General features: G+C 52.3%; 29 non-coding genes and 15 pseudogenes across 29 annotated transcripts; all 44 read left to right on the top strand.

Annotated features, from left to right (window-relative positions):
* Positions 1-2: 2 nt before the first annotated feature.
* LOC143949734 (5S ribosomal RNA) lies at positions 3-122 on the top strand (annotated as a pseudogene).
* Positions 123-231: 109 nt separating this feature from the next.
* On the top strand, positions 232-350 carry LOC143951976 (5S ribosomal RNA). Its single transcript, XR_013267198.1, has one exon. It is a non-coding gene; the product is annotated as a 5S ribosomal RNA (ribosomal RNA).
* A 109-nt stretch (positions 351-459) lies between these two features.
* Positions 460-568, top strand: LOC143948132 (5S ribosomal RNA; annotated as a pseudogene).
* Positions 569-677: 109 nt separating this feature from the next.
* LOC143954858 (5S ribosomal RNA) lies at positions 678-796 on the top strand (annotated as a pseudogene).
* Positions 797-905: 109 nt separating this feature from the next.
* On the top strand, positions 906-1,024 carry LOC143954127 (5S ribosomal RNA). The gene has a single exon (XR_013269146.1). It is a non-coding gene; the product is annotated as a 5S ribosomal RNA (ribosomal RNA).
* Positions 1,025-1,133: 109 nt separating this feature from the next.
* LOC143948629 (5S ribosomal RNA) lies at positions 1,134-1,252 on the top strand (annotated as a pseudogene).
* Positions 1,253-1,361: 109 nt separating this feature from the next.
* Positions 1,362-1,480, top strand: LOC143951975 (5S ribosomal RNA). Its single transcript, XR_013267197.1, has one exon. It is a non-coding gene; the product is annotated as a 5S ribosomal RNA (ribosomal RNA).
* Positions 1,481-1,589: 109 nt separating this feature from the next.
* On the top strand, positions 1,590-1,708 carry LOC143944517 (5S ribosomal RNA; annotated as a pseudogene).
* Positions 1,709-1,816: 108 nt separating this feature from the next.
* Positions 1,817-1,935, top strand: LOC143949619 (5S ribosomal RNA; annotated as a pseudogene).
* A 109-nt stretch (positions 1,936-2,044) lies between these two features.
* On the top strand, positions 2,045-2,163 carry LOC143946976 (5S ribosomal RNA; annotated as a pseudogene).
* A 109-nt stretch (positions 2,164-2,272) lies between these two features.
* Positions 2,273-2,391, top strand: LOC143950694 (5S ribosomal RNA). Its single transcript, XR_013266038.1, has one exon. It is a non-coding gene; the product is annotated as a 5S ribosomal RNA (ribosomal RNA).
* A 109-nt stretch (positions 2,392-2,500) lies between these two features.
* On the top strand, positions 2,501-2,619 carry LOC143951838 (5S ribosomal RNA). The gene has a single exon (XR_013267072.1). It is a non-coding gene; the product is annotated as a 5S ribosomal RNA (ribosomal RNA).
* Positions 2,620-2,728: 109 nt separating this feature from the next.
* On the top strand, positions 2,729-2,837 carry LOC143950117 (5S ribosomal RNA; annotated as a pseudogene).
* Positions 2,838-2,946: 109 nt separating this feature from the next.
* LOC143944293 (5S ribosomal RNA) lies at positions 2,947-3,065 on the top strand (annotated as a pseudogene).
* Positions 3,066-3,174: 109 nt separating this feature from the next.
* LOC143954802 (5S ribosomal RNA) lies at positions 3,175-3,293 on the top strand. Its single transcript, XR_013269757.1, has one exon. It is a non-coding gene; the product is annotated as a 5S ribosomal RNA (ribosomal RNA).
* Positions 3,294-3,426: 133 nt separating this feature from the next.
* Positions 3,427-3,545, top strand: LOC143951974 (5S ribosomal RNA). The gene has a single exon (XR_013267196.1). It is a non-coding gene; the product is annotated as a 5S ribosomal RNA (ribosomal RNA).
* Positions 3,546-3,654: 109 nt separating this feature from the next.
* Positions 3,655-3,773, top strand: LOC143954269 (5S ribosomal RNA). The gene has a single exon (XR_013269276.1). It is a non-coding gene; the product is annotated as a 5S ribosomal RNA (ribosomal RNA).
* Positions 3,774-3,882: 109 nt separating this feature from the next.
* LOC143954690 (5S ribosomal RNA) lies at positions 3,883-4,001 on the top strand. Its single transcript, XR_013269655.1, has one exon. It is a non-coding gene; the product is annotated as a 5S ribosomal RNA (ribosomal RNA).
* Positions 4,002-4,111: 110 nt separating this feature from the next.
* Positions 4,112-4,230, top strand: LOC143950787 (5S ribosomal RNA). Its single transcript, XR_013266121.1, has one exon. It is a non-coding gene; the product is annotated as a 5S ribosomal RNA (ribosomal RNA).
* Positions 4,231-4,339: 109 nt separating this feature from the next.
* On the top strand, positions 4,340-4,458 carry LOC143954262 (5S ribosomal RNA). The gene has a single exon (XR_013269270.1). It is a non-coding gene; the product is annotated as a 5S ribosomal RNA (ribosomal RNA).
* A 109-nt stretch (positions 4,459-4,567) lies between these two features.
* LOC143945736 (5S ribosomal RNA) lies at positions 4,568-4,686 on the top strand (annotated as a pseudogene).
* A 109-nt stretch (positions 4,687-4,795) lies between these two features.
* Positions 4,796-4,914, top strand: LOC143952251 (5S ribosomal RNA). Its single transcript, XR_013267446.1, has one exon. It is a non-coding gene; the product is annotated as a 5S ribosomal RNA (ribosomal RNA).
* Positions 4,915-5,023: 109 nt separating this feature from the next.
* On the top strand, positions 5,024-5,142 carry LOC143951787 (5S ribosomal RNA). Its single transcript, XR_013267026.1, has one exon. It is a non-coding gene; the product is annotated as a 5S ribosomal RNA (ribosomal RNA).
* Positions 5,143-5,251: 109 nt separating this feature from the next.
* On the top strand, positions 5,252-5,370 carry LOC143946974 (5S ribosomal RNA; annotated as a pseudogene).
* A 109-nt stretch (positions 5,371-5,479) lies between these two features.
* On the top strand, positions 5,480-5,598 carry LOC143950693 (5S ribosomal RNA). Its single transcript, XR_013266037.1, has one exon. It is a non-coding gene; the product is annotated as a 5S ribosomal RNA (ribosomal RNA).
* Positions 5,599-5,707: 109 nt separating this feature from the next.
* LOC143954659 (5S ribosomal RNA) lies at positions 5,708-5,826 on the top strand. The gene has a single exon (XR_013269630.1). It is a non-coding gene; the product is annotated as a 5S ribosomal RNA (ribosomal RNA).
* Positions 5,827-5,935: 109 nt separating this feature from the next.
* LOC143949339 (5S ribosomal RNA) lies at positions 5,936-6,044 on the top strand (annotated as a pseudogene).
* A 109-nt stretch (positions 6,045-6,153) lies between these two features.
* Positions 6,154-6,272, top strand: LOC143951751 (5S ribosomal RNA). Its single transcript, XR_013266993.1, has one exon. It is a non-coding gene; the product is annotated as a 5S ribosomal RNA (ribosomal RNA).
* Positions 6,273-6,381: 109 nt separating this feature from the next.
* LOC143953161 (5S ribosomal RNA) lies at positions 6,382-6,500 on the top strand. Its single transcript, XR_013268269.1, has one exon. It is a non-coding gene; the product is annotated as a 5S ribosomal RNA (ribosomal RNA).
* Positions 6,501-6,609: 109 nt separating this feature from the next.
* LOC143951271 (5S ribosomal RNA) lies at positions 6,610-6,728 on the top strand. Its single transcript, XR_013266559.1, has one exon. It is a non-coding gene; the product is annotated as a 5S ribosomal RNA (ribosomal RNA).
* A 109-nt stretch (positions 6,729-6,837) lies between these two features.
* Positions 6,838-6,956, top strand: LOC143953856 (5S ribosomal RNA). Its single transcript, XR_013268900.1, has one exon. It is a non-coding gene; the product is annotated as a 5S ribosomal RNA (ribosomal RNA).
* Positions 6,957-7,065: 109 nt separating this feature from the next.
* On the top strand, positions 7,066-7,184 carry LOC143951410 (5S ribosomal RNA). Its single transcript, XR_013266685.1, has one exon. It is a non-coding gene; the product is annotated as a 5S ribosomal RNA (ribosomal RNA).
* Positions 7,185-7,293: 109 nt separating this feature from the next.
* On the top strand, positions 7,294-7,412 carry LOC143950586 (5S ribosomal RNA). The gene has a single exon (XR_013265940.1). It is a non-coding gene; the product is annotated as a 5S ribosomal RNA (ribosomal RNA).
* Positions 7,413-7,521: 109 nt separating this feature from the next.
* Positions 7,522-7,640, top strand: LOC143943996 (5S ribosomal RNA). Its single transcript, XR_013264986.1, has one exon. It is a non-coding gene; the product is annotated as a 5S ribosomal RNA (ribosomal RNA).
* Positions 7,641-7,749: 109 nt separating this feature from the next.
* LOC143951871 (5S ribosomal RNA) lies at positions 7,750-7,868 on the top strand. The gene has a single exon (XR_013267102.1). It is a non-coding gene; the product is annotated as a 5S ribosomal RNA (ribosomal RNA).
* Positions 7,869-7,977: 109 nt separating this feature from the next.
* On the top strand, positions 7,978-8,096 carry LOC143952576 (5S ribosomal RNA). Its single transcript, XR_013267740.1, has one exon. It is a non-coding gene; the product is annotated as a 5S ribosomal RNA (ribosomal RNA).
* Positions 8,097-8,204: 108 nt separating this feature from the next.
* LOC143952472 (5S ribosomal RNA) lies at positions 8,205-8,323 on the top strand. The gene has a single exon (XR_013267646.1). It is a non-coding gene; the product is annotated as a 5S ribosomal RNA (ribosomal RNA).
* A 109-nt stretch (positions 8,324-8,432) lies between these two features.
* Positions 8,433-8,551, top strand: LOC143954228 (5S ribosomal RNA). The gene has a single exon (XR_013269239.1). It is a non-coding gene; the product is annotated as a 5S ribosomal RNA (ribosomal RNA).
* A 109-nt stretch (positions 8,552-8,660) lies between these two features.
* On the top strand, positions 8,661-8,779 carry LOC143952989 (5S ribosomal RNA). Its single transcript, XR_013268112.1, has one exon. It is a non-coding gene; the product is annotated as a 5S ribosomal RNA (ribosomal RNA).
* A 109-nt stretch (positions 8,780-8,888) lies between these two features.
* LOC143945506 (5S ribosomal RNA) lies at positions 8,889-9,007 on the top strand (annotated as a pseudogene).
* A 109-nt stretch (positions 9,008-9,116) lies between these two features.
* On the top strand, positions 9,117-9,222 carry LOC143949490 (5S ribosomal RNA; annotated as a pseudogene).
* A 109-nt stretch (positions 9,223-9,331) lies between these two features.
* On the top strand, positions 9,332-9,450 carry LOC143953058 (5S ribosomal RNA). Its single transcript, XR_013268175.1, has one exon. It is a non-coding gene; the product is annotated as a 5S ribosomal RNA (ribosomal RNA).
* A 109-nt stretch (positions 9,451-9,559) lies between these two features.
* On the top strand, positions 9,560-9,678 carry LOC143954494 (5S ribosomal RNA). Its single transcript, XR_013269481.1, has one exon. It is a non-coding gene; the product is annotated as a 5S ribosomal RNA (ribosomal RNA).
* A 109-nt stretch (positions 9,679-9,787) lies between these two features.
* LOC143947872 (5S ribosomal RNA) lies at positions 9,788-9,896 on the top strand (annotated as a pseudogene).
* The last annotated feature ends 70 nt before the right edge of the window (positions 9,897-9,966 follow it).

Here is a 9,966-nt window from a genome sequence, read left to right as displayed (position 1 = left end):
TCACCTACGGCCACATCACCCTGAATGCGCTCGATCTCGTCTGATCTCGGATGCTAAGCAGGAGTCAGGCCTTGTTAGAACCTGAATGGGAGACCGCCTGGGAATACCAGGTGCCGTAGGCTTTTTTCCATTATGTTGTTGGCTTTGGCGACCTGCTGTATTTTTCCTCTCGATTGCCCGAGGTGACCACCTTGGCTTTTGTCAAGAGAGTTGTAAGTAGGGTACAAGATCGCCTACGGCCACATCACCCTGAATGCGCTCAATCTCGTCTGATCTCGGATGCTAAGCAGGGTCGGGCCTGGTTAGTACCTGGATGGGAGACCGCCTGGGAATACCAGGTGCCGTAGGCTTTTTTCCATTATGTTGTTGGCTTTGGCGACCTGCTGTATTTTTCCTCTCGATTGCCCGAGGTGACCACCTTGGCTTTTTTCAAGAGAGTTGTAAGTAGGATGCAAGATCGCCTACGGCCACATCACCCTGAATGCGCTCGATCTCTGATGCTAAGCAGGGTCGGGCCTGGTTAGTACCTAGATGGGAGACCGCCTGGGAATACCAGGTGCCGTAGGCTTTTTTCCATTATGTTGTTGGCTTTGGTGACCTGCTGTATTTTTCCTCTCGATTGCCCGAGGTGACCACCTTGGCTTTATTCAAGAGAGTTGTAAGTAGGGTGCAAGATCGCCTACGGCCACATCACCATGAATGCGCACGATCTCGTCTGATCTCGGATGCTAAGCAGGGTCGGGCCTGGTTAGTACCTGGGTGGGAGACCTCCTGGGAATACCAGGTGCCATAGGCTTTTGGCCATTATGTTGTTGGCTTTGGCGACCTGCTGTATTTTTCCTCTCGATTGCCCGAGGTGACCACCTTGGCTTTTGTCAAGAGAGTTGTAAGTAGGGTGCAAGATTGCCTACGGCCACATCACCCTGAATGCGCTCGATCTCGTCTGATCTCGGATGCTAAGCAGGGTTGGGCCTTGTTAGTACCTGGATAGGAGACCGCCTGGGAATACCAGGTGCCGTAGGCTTTTTTCCATTATGTTGTTGGCTTTGGCGACCTGCTGTATTTTTCCTCTCGTTTGCCCGAGGTGACCACCTTGGCTTTTGTCAAGAGAGTTGTAAGTAGGGTGCAAGATCGCCTACGGACACATCACCCTGAATGCGCTCGATCTCGTCTGATCTCGGATGCTAAGCAGATTCAGGCCTGGTTAGTACCTGGATGGGAGAGCGCCTGGGAATACCAGGTGCTGTAGGCTTTTTTCCATTATGTTGTTGGCTTTGGCGACCTGCTGTATTTTTCCTCTCGATTGCCCGAGGTGACCACCTTGGCTTTTGTCAAGAGAGTTGTAAGTAGGGTGCAAGATTGCCTACGGCCACATCACCCTGAATGCGCTCAATCTCGTCTGATCTCGGATGCTAAGCAGGGTCGGGCCTGGTTAGTACCTGGATGGGAGACCGCCTGGGAATACCAGGTGCCGTAGGCTTTTTTCCATTATGTTGTTGGCTTTGGCGACCTGCTGTATTTTTCCTCTCGATTGCCCGAGGTGACCACCTTGGCTTTTGTCAAGAGAGTTGTAAGTAGGGTGCAAGATCGCCTATGGCCACATCACCCTGAATGCACTCGATCTCGTCTGATCTCGGATGCTAAGCAGCGTCGGGCCTGGTTAGTACCTGGATGGGAGACCGCCTGGAAATACCAGGTGCCGTAAGCTTTTTACCATTATGTTGTTGGCTTTGGCGACCTGCTGTATTTTTCCTCTCCATTGCCCGAGGTGACCACCTTGGCTGTTGTCAAGAGAGTTGTAGTAGGGTGCCAGTTAGCTTACGGCCACATCACCCTGAATGCGCTCCATCTTGTCTGTTCTCGGATGCTAAGCAGGGTCAGGCCTGCTTAGTACCTGGTTGGGAGACCGCCTGGGAATAGAAGGTGCTGTAGGCTTTTTTCCATTATGTTGTTGGCTTTGGCGACCTGCTGTATTTTTCCTCTTGATTGCCCGAGGTGACCACCTTGGCTTTTGTCAAGAGAGTTGTAAGTAGGGTGCAAGATCGCCTACGGCCACATCACCCTGAATGCGCTCGATCTCGTCTGATCTCGGATGCTAAGCAGCGTCAGGCCTGGTTAGTACCTGGATCGGAGACCGCCTGGGAATGCCAGGTGCCGTAGGCTTTTTTCCATTATGTTGTTGGCTTTGGCGACCTGCTGTATTTTTCCTCTCGATTGCCCGAGGTGACCACCTTGGCTTTTGTCAAGAGAGTTGTAAGTAGGGGCAAAGATCGCCTACGGCCACATCACCCTGAATGCGCTCGATCTCATCTGATCTCAGATGCTAAGCAGGGTCGGGCCTGGTTAGTACCTGGATGGGAGACCGCCTGGGAATACCAGGTGCCGTAGGCTTTTTTCCATTATGTTGTTGGCTTTGGCAACCTGCTGTATTTTTCCTCTCGATTACCCGAGGTGACCACCTTGGCTTTTGTCAAGAGAGTTGTAAGTAGAGTGCAAGATGGCCTATGGCCACATCACCCTGAATGCGCTCGATCTCATCTGATCTCGGATGCTAAGCAGCGTCGGGCCTGGTTAGTACCTGGATGGGAGACCGCCTGGGAATACCAGGTGCCGTAGGCTTTTTTCCATTATGTTGTTGGCTTTGGCGACCTGCTGTATTTTTCCTCTCGATTGCCCGAGGTGACCACCTTGGCTTTTGTCAAGAGAGTTGTAAGTAGGGTGCAAGATCGCCTACAGCCACATCACCCTGAATGTGCTTGATCTCGAATGCTAAGTAGGGTCGGGCCTGGTTAGCACCTGGATGGGAGACCCCCTGGGAATACCAGGTGCCGTAGGCTTTTTTCCATTATGTTGTTGGCTTTGGCGACCTGCTGTATTTTTCCTCTCGATTGCCCGAGGTGACCACCTTGGCTTTTGTCAAGAGAGTTGTAAGTAGGGTGCAAGTTTGCCTACGGCCACATCACCCTGAATGCGCTCGATCTCGTCTGATCTCGGATGCTAAGCAGAGTCGCGCCTGGTTAGTACCTGGATGGGAGTCCGCCTGGGAATAACAGGTGCCGTAGGCTTTTTTCCATTATGTTGTTGGCTTTGGCGACCTGCTGTATTTTTCCTCTCGATTGCCTGAGGTGACCACCTTGGCTTTTGTCAAGAGAGTTGTAAGTAGGGTGCAAGATCGCCTACTGCCACATCACCCTGAATGCGCTCGATCTCGTCTGATCTCGGATTTTAAGCAGGGTCGGGCCTGGTTAGTACCTGGATGGGAGACCGCCTGGGAATACCAGGTGCCGTAGGCTTTTTTCCATTATGTTGTTGGCTTTGGCGACCTGCTGTACTTTTCCTCTCGATTGCCCGAGGTGACCACCTTGGCTTTTGTCAAGAGAGTTGTAAGTAGGGTGTAAGATCGCAAGATCGCAAGATCGCAAGATCGCCTACGGCCACATCACCCTGAATGCGCTCAATCTCGTCTGATCTCGGATGCTAAGCAGGGTCGGGCCTGGTTAGTACCTGGATGGGAGACCGCCTGGGAATACCAGGTGCCGTAGGCTTTTTTCCATTATGTTGTTGGCTTTGGCGACCTGCTGTATTTTCCCTCTCGATTGCCCGAGGTGACCACCTTGGCTTTTGTCAAGAGAGTTGTAAGTAGGGTGTAAAATTGCCTACGGCCACATCACCCTGAATGCGCTCGATCTCGTCTGATCTCGGATGCTAAGCAGGGTCGTGCCTGGTTAGTACCTGGATGCGAGATCGCCTGGGAATACCAGGTGCCGTAGGCGTTTTTCCATTATGTTGTTGGCTTTGGCGACCTGCTGTATTTTTCCTCTCGATTGCCCGAGGTGACCACCTTGGCTTTTTTCAAGAGAGTTGTAAGTAGGGTGCAAGATCGCCTACGGCCAGATCACCCTGAATGCGCTCAATCTCATCTGATCTCGGATGCTAAGCAGGGTCGGCCCTGGTTAGTACCTGGATGGGAGACCGCCTGGGAATACCAGGTGCCGTAGGCTTTTTTCCATTATGTTGTTGGCTTTGGCGACCTGCTGTATTTTTCCTCTCTATTACCCGAGGTGACCACCTTGGATTTTGTCAAGAGAGTTGTAAGTAGGGTGCAAAGATCGCCTATGGCCACATCACCCTGAATGCGCTCGATCTCGTCTGATCTCGAATGCTAAGCAGGGTCGCGCCTGGTTAGTACCTGGATGGGAGACCGCCTGGGAATACCAGGTGCCATAGGCTTTTTTCCATTATGTTGTTGGCTTTGGCGACCTGCTGTATTTTTCCTCTCGATTGCCCGAGGTGACCACCTTGGCTTTTGTCAAGAGAGTTGTAAGTAGGGTGCAAGTTTGCCTACGGCCACATCACCCTGAATGCGCTCGATCTCGTCTGATCTCGGATGCTAAGCAGAGTCGCGCCTGGTTAGTACCTGGATGGGAGTCCGCCTGGGAATACCAGGTGCCGTAGGCTTTTTTCCATTATGTTGTTGGCTTTGGCGACCTGCTGTATTTTTCCTCTCGTTTGCCCGAGGTGACCACCTTGGCTTTTGTCAAGAGAGTTGTAAGTAGGGTGCAAGATCGCCTACGGCCACATCACCCTGAATGCGCTCAATTTCGTCTGATCTTGGATACTAAGCAGGGTCGGGCCTGGTTAGTAACTGGATGGGAGACCGCCTGGGAATACCAGGTGCCGTAGGCTTTTTTCCATTATGTTGTTGGCTTTGGCGACCTGCTGTATTTTTCCTCTCGATTGCCCGAGGTGACCACCTTGGCTTTTGTCAAGAGAGTTGTAAGTAGGGTGTAAGATCGCCTACGGCCACATCACCCTGAATGCGCTCGATCTCGTCTGATCTCGGATGCTAAGCAGGGTCGGGCCTGGTTAGTACCTGAATGGGAGACCGCCTGGAAATACCAGGTGCCGTAGGCTTTATTCCATTATGTTGTTGGCTTTGGCGACCTGCTGTATTTTTCCTCTCGATTGCCCGAGGTGACCACCTTGGCTTTTGTCAAGAGAGTTGTAAGTAGGGTGCAAGATCGCCTACGGCCACATCACCCTGAATGCACTCGATCTCGTCTGATCTCGGATGCTAAGCAGGGTCGGGCCTGGTTGGTACCTGGATGGGAGACCGCCTGGGAATACCAGGTGCCATAGGCTTTTTTCCATTATGTTGTTGGCTTTGGCGACCTGCTGTATTTTTCCTCTTGATTGCCCGAGGTGACCACCTTGGCTTTTGTCAAGAGAGTTGTAAGTAGGGTGCAAGATCGCCTACGGCCACATCACCCTGAATGCGCTCGATCTCGTCTGATCTCGGATGCTAAGCAGCGTCAGGCCTGGTTAGTACCTGGATCGGAGACCGCCTGGGAATGCCAGGTGCCGTAGGCTTTTTTCCATTATGTTGTTGGCTTTGGCGACCTGCTGTATTTTTCCTCTCGATTGCCCGAGGTGACCACCTTGGCTTTTGTCAAGAGAGTTGTAAGTAGGGGCAAAGATCGCCTACGGCCACATCACCCTGAATGCGCTCGATCTCATCTGATCTCAGATGCTAAGCAGGGTCGGGCCTGGTTAGTACCTGGATGGGAGACCGCCTGGGAATACCAGGTGCCGTAGGCTTTTTTCCATTATGTTGTTGGCTTTGGCGACCTGCTGTATTTTTCCTCTCGATTGCCCGAGGTGACCACCTTGGCTTTTGTCAAGAGAGTTGTAAGTAGGGTGCAAGATGGCCTACAGCCACATCACCCTGAATGCGCTTGATCTCGTCTGATCTCGGATGCTAAGCAGGGTCGGACCTGGTTAGTACCTGGATGGGAGACCGCCTGGGAATACCAGGTGCCGTAGGCTTTTTTCCATTATGTTGTTGGCTTTGGCGACCTGCTGTATTTTTCCTCTCGATTGCCCGAGGTGACCACCTTGGCTTTTGTCAAGAGAGTTGTAAGTAGGGTGCAAGATCGCCTACAGCCACATCACCCTGAATGCGCTCGATCTCGAATGCTAAGCAGGGTCGGGCCTGGTTAGTACCTGGATCGGAGACCGCCTGGGAATGCCAGGTGCCGTAGGCTTTTTTCCATTATGTTGTTGGCTTTGGCGACCTGCTGTATTTTTCCTCTCGATTGCCCGAGGTGACCACCTTGGCTTTTGTCAAGAGAGTTGTAAGTAGGGGCAAAGATCGCCTACGGCCACATCACCCTGAATGCGCTCGATCTCATCTGATCTCAGATGCTAAGCAGGGTCGGGCCTGGTTAGTACCTGGATGGGAGACCGCCTGGGAATGCCAGGTGCCGTAGGCTTTTTTCCATTATGTTGTTGGCTTTGGCGACCTGCTGTATTTTTCCTCTCGATTGCCCGAGGTGACCACCTTGGCTTTTGTCAAGAGAGTTGTAAGTAGGGTGCAAGATGGCCTACGGCCACATCACCCTGAATGCGCTCGATCTCGTCTGATCTCGGATGCTAAGCAGGGTCGCGCCTGGTTAGTACCTGGATGGGAGACCGCCTGGGAATACCAAGTGCCGTAGGCTTTTTTCCATTATGTTGTTGGCTTTGGTGACCTGCTGTATTTTTCCTCTCGATTCCCCGAGGTGACCACCTTGGCTTTTGTCAAGAGAGTTGTAAGTAAGGTGTAAGATTGCCTACGGCCACATCACCCTGAATGCGCTCGATCTCGTCTGATCTCGGATTTTAAGCAGGGTCGGGCCTGGTTAGTACCTGGATGGGAGACCGCCTGGGAATACCAGGTGCCGTAGGCTTTTTTCCATTATGTTGTTGGCTTTGGTGACCTACTGTATTTTTCCTCTCGATTGCCCGAGCTGACCACCTTGGCTTTTGTCAAGAGAGTTGTAAGTAGGGTGCTAGATTGCCTACGGCCACATCACCCTGAATGCGCTCGATCTCGTCTGATCTCGGATGCTAAGCAGGGTCGGGCCTGGTTAGTACCTGGATGGGAGACCGCCTGGGAATACCAGGTGCCGTAGGCTTTTTTCCATTATGTTGTTGGCTTTGGCGACCTGCTGTATTTTTCCTCTCGTTTGCCCGAGGTGACCACCTTGGCTTTTGTCAAGAGAGTTGTAAGTAGGGTGCAACATTGCCTACGGCCACATCACCCTGAATGCGCTCGATCTCGTCTGATCTCGGATGCTAAGCAGGGTCAGGCCTGGTTAGTACCTGGATGGGAGACCGCCTGGGAATACCAGGTGCCGTAGGCTTTTTTCCATTATGTTGTTGGCTTTGGCGACCTGCTGTATTTTTCCTCTCGATTGCCCGAGGTGACCACCTTGGCTTTTGTCAAGAGAGTTGTAAGTAGGGTGCAAGATTGCCTACGGCCACATCACCCTGAATGCGCTCGATCTCGTCTGATCTCGGATGCTAAGCAGGGTTGGGCCTGGTTAGTACCTGGATAGGAGACCGCCTGGGAATACCAGGTGCCGTAGGCTTTTTTCCATTATGTTGTTGGCTTTGGCGACCTGCTGTATTTTTCCTCTCGTTTGCCCGAGGTGACCACCTTGGCTTTTGTCAAGAGAGTTGTAAGTAGGGTGCAAGATTGCCTACGGCCACATCACTCTGAATGCGCTCGATCTCATCTGATCTCGGATGCTAAGCAGGGTCGGGCCTGGTTAGTACCTGGATGGGAGACCGCCTGGGAATACCAGGTGCCGTAGGCTTTTTTCCATTATGTTGTTGGCTTTGGCGACCTGCTGTATTTTTCCTCTCGATTGCCCGAGGTGACCACCTTGGCTTTTGTCAAGAGAGTTGTAAGTAGGGTGCAAGATTGCCTACGGCCACATCACCCTGAATGCGCTCGATCTCGTCTGATCTCGGATGCTTAGCAGGGTCGGGCCTGGTTAGTACCTGGATGGGAGACCGCCTGGGAATACCAGGTGCCGTAGGCTTTTTTCCATTATGTTGTTGGCTTTGGCGACCTGCTGTATTTTTCCTCTCGATTGCTTGAGGTGACCACCTTGGCTTTTGTCAAGAGAGTTGTAAGTAGGGTGCAAGATCGCCTACGGCCACATCACCCTGAATGCGCTCGATCTCGTCTGATCTTGGATGCTAAGCAGGGTCGTGCCTGGTTAGTACCTGGATGGGAGACCGCCTGGGAATACCGGGTGCCGTAGGCTTTTTTCCATTATGTTGTTGGCTTTGGCGACCTGCTGTATTTTCCTCTCGATTGCCCGAGGTGACCACCTTGGCTTTTGTCAAGAGAGTTGTAAGTAGGGTGCGAGATCGCCTACGGCCACATCACCCTGAATGCGCTCGATCTCGTCTGATCTCGGATGCTAAGCAGGGTCGGGCCTGGTTAGTATCTGCATGGGAGACCGCCTGGGAATACCAGGTGCCGTAGGCTTTTTTCCATTATGTTGTTGGCTTTGGCGACCTGCTGTATTTTTCCTCTCGATTGCCCGAGGTGACCACCTTGGCTTTTGTCAAGAGAGTTGTAAGTAGGGTGCAAGATTGCCTACGGCCACATCACCCTGAATGAGCTCGATCTCGTCTGATCTCGGATGCTAAGCAGGGTCAGGCCTGGTTAGTACCTGGATGGGAGACCGCCTGGGAATACCAGGTGCCGTAGGCTTTTTTCCATTATGTTGTTGGCTTTGGCGACCTGCTGTATTTTTCCTCTCGTTTGCCCGAGGTGACCACCTTGGCTTTTGTCAAGAGAGTTGTAAGAAGGGTGCAAGATTGCCTACGGCCACATCACCCTGAATGAGCTTGATCTCGTCTGATCTCGGATGCTAAGCAGGGTCGGGCCTGGTTAGTACCTGGATGGGAGACCGCCTGGGAATACCAGGTGCCGTAGGCTTTTTTCCATTATGTTGTTGGCTTTGGCGACCTGCTGTATTTTTCCTCTCGATTGCCCAAGGTGACCACCTTGGCTTTTGTCAAGAGAGTTGTAAGTAGGGTGCAAGACCGCCTACGGCCACATCACCCTGAATGCGCTCGATCTCGTCTGATCTCGGATGCTAAGCAGGGTCGGGCCTGGTTAGTACCTTGTTGGGAGATGGGCTGGGAATACCAGGTGCCGTAGGCTTTTTTCCATTATGTTGTTGGCTTTGGCGACCTGCTGTATTTTTCCTCTCAATTGCCCGAGGTGACCACCTTGGCTTTTGTCAAGAGAGTTGTAAGTAGGGTGCAAGATCGCCTACGGCCACATCCCCCTGAATGCGCTCGATCTCGTCTGATCTCGGATGCTAAGCAGGGTCGGGCCTAGTTAGTACTTGGATGGAAGACCGGGTGCTGTAGGCTTTTTTCCATTATGTTGTTGGCTTTGGTGACCTGCTGTATTTTTCCTCTCGATTGCCCGAGGTGACCACCTTGGCTTTTGTCAAGAGAGTTTTAAGTAGGGTGCAAGATTGCCTACGGTCACATCACCCTGAATGCGCTTGATCTCGTCTGATCTCGGATGCTAAGCAGGGTCGGACCTGGTTAGTACCCGGATGGGAGACCGCCTGGGAATACCAGGTGCCGTAGGCTTTTGGCCATTATGTTGTTGGCTTTGGCGACCTGCTGTATTTTTCCTCTCGATTGCCCGAGGTGACCACCTTGGCTTTTGTCAAGAGAGTTTTAAGTAGGATGCAAGATTGCCTACGGCCACATCACCCTGAATGCGCTCGATCTCGTCTGATCTCGGATGCTAAGCAGGGTCGGGCCTGGTTAGTATCTGGATGGGAGACCGCCTGGGAATACCAGTTGCCGTAGGCTTTTTTCCATTATGTTGTTGGCTTTGGCGACCTGCTGTATTTTTCCTCTCTATTGCCCAAGGTGACCACCTTGGCTTTTGTCAACAGAGTTGTAAGTAGGGTGCAAGATCGCCTACGGCCACATCACCCTGAATGCGCTCGATCTCGGATGCTAAGCAGGGTCAGGCCTGGTTAGTACCTGGATGGGAGACCGCCTGGGAATTCCAGGTGCCGTAGGCTTTTTTCCATTATGTTGTTGGCTTTGGCGACCTACTGTATTTTTCCTCTCGATTGCCCGAGGTGACCACCT

Source organism: Lithobates pipiens, unplaced genomic scaffold (genome assembly GCF_037356315.1).
Source record: "Lithobates pipiens isolate NorthernLeopardFrog02 unplaced genomic scaffold, aLitPip1_a1.2 Scaffold_30, whole genome shotgun sequence".
In the NCBI taxonomy this organism is placed as follows: Eukaryota; Metazoa; Chordata; class Amphibia; order Anura; family Ranidae; genus Lithobates; species Lithobates pipiens.
Note: the sequence above shows the minus strand (reverse complement) of the source record. Positions and strands in the feature narration are given on the sequence as shown.